A 5,182-nucleotide genomic window follows, 5' to 3' on the forward strand; every position below is an offset into this window, starting at 1 on the left:
TTTCTTTTTTTTCCATCTTTCTCAGTTTTAGTTCTGACTAGCACTTCATTACTGTAGATACTTTTCGAATGGGAGTGTTTTAAAAAATTGTCAAACTCTGCAAAATATTTTGAGACATTTTCACATTTAGGAACATTTCTTCAGTGTAGATAAACATATAGATATATTCTTATTTTAAAATGTTTTAGCTTTAATCTCACCATTCTAATGACATATACCTGTTTGACAAAGCAACCACCAAACCAGATAACACTCCTGAAAAGCAAAAGGAAACAATTCTATATGTGCACCATCTCACTGAGTTGTGTGTCCTATAAATATGAGTGGAGTTCATTCATTCTTTTCCTTTAGGATAAATACACATCAGTGTTATAGCTGCCTCCTCATTCTTAAAAAATGAGATTCACGATGAATTTCAATGTTTCTCCACCAACCTCCTCCGAATTCTTTTTCAGAAATGCTTAATGTTTCTGGCTTGACAGCTTTGTGCTCAAGGTTGACAGGATATTTTTAGTTTCCCAAGTATTTTAAAGGCTTGGAAAAATCTAGCTGTGGTTTGCTTGTTTATGAAATACATTTAGCAGACAATTACAGTTGGTTTAATATGTATTCATTGCTGTCTGAGGAGGAAGTAAATGCCTCCAGCTTTTTTGGCAAAATGAAGAGAAATGTGCATTCTCTCACACCAAGGCCACTCAGAATGGGCCATACTTGCTGATCACTGAGGAAGGTCCATCTTGCAAAGGTAAAAGGAAGAGGCTATAAAAGGAGGCAAGCCTAGCTTAACTCTACTTCCTGATCAATACAGGGAGCTTGGGGTCCCAGTCCTGACCCATGTTAGTTTAGTAGCGACAAGATCATCCAGCGTAGCAGTGCAAAGTCGCACCTCACTTTCAGGCAGGGTCTGAAAAGTTGTGTGAAAATCTATTTTGTCACTTCAGTCAGTCAGCCAGTATTTATTTAGTCCTATACTCTGCCAGGCCCTGTAGTCAGTTCTGGAGCTAAAAATGTAAATAGAATGAAGCTTTTCACTGCCCTCTTAGTGATTACTATCTAGCAAGGAGTACAGACAAAGAAATAATTAAAAGATCGATGATACTCCTAACACGACACTGTATCACTAATGCAGAACTCCAGCCTGAAATACAGAACATAAATCTAACTATGATGAAACATCAGACAAAACCAAAATGACATCAGTTCTATTTAAAAGAAAAAAAAAAAGGACTATAGTTTTCAAAAGTATCAATTCCTCAATAGACAAAATCTGTGGAAATTTTCTGAATTACAGAAGACTAAAGAAATAACTAAATGAGCCTAGACTGCATCCTGTCCTTGTAGGTGAGTTAACAAAAATGGCATAAAGGAAAAACCTCAGTCTTCTACTGTCTGTAGAGAGAAAACCCCAGGTCTTCTCTCCTATGTCTTTCTTTTCTATGAATCTCCTTTACTACGCACACAAAGCACTTTGCTTCTTGTCAGCAAATGTGTGGAAGTTTTTCTCCATTCCCACCAAGAAGCACTCGGATACCAGCAGGGTGTCCAAGAATTCAACTCAACTCTGACACTGTGCATCCAGAGAGAACATCAGATCCCACAGGTTGAGCGCTCAGTCCTACGAGACTTATTCCCCTACTTCAGATGCCAGTCGCAAACTCAGGTGCTTCAGACCAACTGGTTATAGATTGAGTGGTTCCAATGACCCCTTCCTTGGGTTCAGTTAATTTCCTAGAGCAACTCACAGAACTTAGGGAGAAACTTACTTAGATTTACCAGTTTATTTAAAGATATGATAAAAGATACAGACGAACAGCCAGATGGAAGAGATCTGTAGAGAAAGGTGTGCAGGAAAGCGTGAGAAGCTTCCGTGCTCTGTCCCGGCCCCAGGAACTTCCATGCAATTCTCCCAGCACCTGCATGCGTTCTCCAACCTGGCAGCTCTCCAAACATCGTACTTTTTGGATTTTTATGGAGGATTCCTCATATGGGCGTGATCAATCATTAACTCCATTTTCAGCCCTTCTCCCAAGAGAATGGAGGGTGGAGGAGGGTGCAGTGGTTGAAAATTCCAAGCTTCTAATCACTGCTTGGTCCTTCCAGTTATTATCTCCCATCCAGGAGATCACCCAGAGTCACCTCACTAGATCAAAAGACAGTCATATCACCCAGGGAATTATAAGCATTTCAGGAGCTCTGTGTCAGGAATAAAAAAAATCAGATTTGAAACAAGAAATGCTCCTAGTGTTCTTATCATTTAGGAAACAACAAGGATTTTAGGAGCTCTGTGCCAAAAAGTGGGAGCAGAAATCAGTATATATTTTCTGTTATCTTATGGATGGTAATTAAATAAAACTGATGAATTAGTGATAAATTTACTGAAGCTGGCAACTGTACTGTGGTTATGGAAGAGAAATCCCTATTCTTAGGAAATTCACTCTGAAGTATTTAGGGATTAAAAAGTATGATGTATTCAACTTACACTCAAGTTGCTGAGAAAAATAGTATGTGTGTTTGTCGGGGGTGGAGTGAGAGGGAGAGAGAAAGGATGCAAATGATAAAGCTAATGAGACAAAATATTAACAATAGGTGAATCTGGGTATAGAATGTTCTATTTGCCATTCTTGCAACCTCTCTGTAAGTTTGAAACTTATAACAAGAAAGTTTTTTAAAAGGCGTTTGCTGCAGAACAATTGCACAGGATGCTACAGCACACGTGCAGGGGAATATGGCCCAGTCTCTCTGAGGGGGTCTGCCTCAGAGGTAGTACTTAGGATGATTCCTGAAAGAGAAAGAGGAGTTCAGGGTGAAAGAGAAAGAGGAGTTCAGGGTGAAGCAAGGAGTATGAGATGGTAGGAAATCATTCTCGGCACAAATATTTATGAGGACCTTGAGTTAGTTAAGTGTGCAAAACTACTGAAGTCTAATAAAGCTGGAGCACAGAGGTGACAGGGAAATGGGACGAGAGGAATGCAAGGGGTGGCAGGGACTTGATTATACAGAGTCTCCTAGACCTGGTAAATCTGGGAATGGTATGATAGTATTGTGATGTAATCCAAGGCTAAGGAAAGAAATGTAAATAATTCTTTTAGCATAGTAAAGAATAGGAGAGGTAAAGGCCTTCAAAGATTTTTTAACATTTTTTTATTGAGTTATAGTCATTTTACAATGTTGTGTCAAATTCCAGTGTAGAGCACAATTTTTCAGTGATACATGAACATAAATATATTCATTGTCACATTTTTCTTCGCTGTGAGCTACCACAAGATCTTGTATATATTTCCCTGTGCTATGCAGTATAATCTTGTTTATCTATTCTACAATTTTGAAATCCCACTCTGTCCCTTCCCACCCCACCCCCTGCCCCCTTGGCAACCACAAGTTTGTATTCTATGTCTATGAGTCTGTTTCTATTTTGTATTTATGGTTTTTTTTGTTTGTTTGTTTGTTTGTTTGTTTTTTGTTTTTTTTTTTTTAGATTCCACATATGAGCGATCTTATATGGTATTTTTCTTTCTCTTTCTGGCTTACTTCACTTAGAATGACATTCTCCAGGAACATCCATGTTGCTGCAAATGGTGTTATGTTGTCAGTTTTTATGGCTGAATAGTATTCCATTGTATAAATATACCACTTCTTCTTTATCCAGTCATCTGTTGATGGACATTTAGGCTGTTTCCATGTCTTGGCTATTGTAAATAGTGCTGCTATGAACATTGGGGTGCAGGTGTCTTGTTGAAGTAGGGTTCCTTCTGGATATATGCCCAGGAGTGGGATTCCTGGATCATATGGTAAGTCTATTCCTAGTCTTTTGAGGAATCTCCATACTGTTTTCCACAGTGGCTGCACCAAACTGCATTCCCACCAGCAGTGTAGGAGGGTTCCCCTTTCTCCACAGCCTCTCCAGCATTTGTCATTTGTGGACTTTTGAATGATGGCCATTCTGACTGGTGTGAGGTGATACCTCATTGTAGTCTTGATTTGCATTTCTCTGATAATTAGTGATATTGAGCATTTTTTCATGTGCCTATTGATCATTTGTATTTCTTCCTTGGAGAATTGCTTGTTTAGGTCTTCTGCCCATTTTTGGATTGGGTAGTTTGTTTTTTTCTTACTAAGTCGTATGAGCTGCTTATATATTCTGGAGATCAAGCCTTCATTGGTTTCACTTGCAAAAATTTTCTACCATTCCATAGGTTGTCTTTTTGTTTTACTTATGGTTTCCTTTGCTGTGCAGAAGCTTGTAAGTTTCATTAGGTCCCATTTGTTTATTCTTGCTTTTATTTCTATTGCTCGGGCGGACTGCCCTAGGAGAACATTTTTGAGATGTATGTCAGATAATGCTTTGCCTATATTTTCTTCTAGGCGGTTTATTGTATCATCTTATGTTTAAGTCTTTGATCCATCTTGAGTTGATTTTTGTATATGGTGTAAGGGAGTGTTGTAGCTTCATTGATTTACATGCTGCTGTCCAGTTTTCCCAACACTATTTGCTGAAGAGACTGTCTTTATTCCATTGTATATTCTTGCCTCCTTTGTCGAAGATGAGTTGACCAAAAGTTTGTGGGTTCATTTCTGGGCTCTCTATTCTGTTCCATTGGTCTATATGTCTGTTTTTGTACCAATACCATGCTGTCTTGATGACTGTAGCTCTATAGTATTGTCTGAAGTCTGGGAGAGTTATTCCTCCAGCCTCTTTCTTTTACTTCAGAAATGCTTTGGCAATTCTAGGTCTTTTGTGGTTCCATATAAATTTTATTATGATTTGTTCTAGTTCTGTGAAATATGTCCTGGGTAATTTGATAGGGATTGCATTAAATCTGTAGACTGCCTTGGGCAGTGTGACCATTTTAACAATATTGATTCTTCCAATCCAGGAGCATGGGATATCTTTCCATTTTTTAAAGTCTTCTTTAATTTCCTTCATCAATGGTTTTTATAGTTTTCTGTGTATAATTCTTTCACCTCCTTGGTTAGATTTATTCCTAGATATTTATTACTTTGGGTGCTATTTTAAAGGGGATTGTTTCTTTACTTTCTTTTTCTGTTGATTCATTGTTAGTGTAAAGAAATGCAACTGATTTTTGAACATTAATCTTGTAACCTCCTACCTTGCTGAATTCTTTGATCAGCTCTAGTAGTTTTTGTGTGGACTTTTCAGGGTTTTCTATATATATAGTAACAT

The sequence above is a fragment of the Camelus ferus genome, chromosome 4 (assembly GCF_009834535.1).
Source record: "Camelus ferus isolate YT-003-E chromosome 4, BCGSAC_Cfer_1.0, whole genome shotgun sequence".
In the NCBI taxonomy this organism is placed as follows: domain Eukaryota; kingdom Metazoa; phylum Chordata; class Mammalia; order Artiodactyla; family Camelidae; genus Camelus; species Camelus ferus.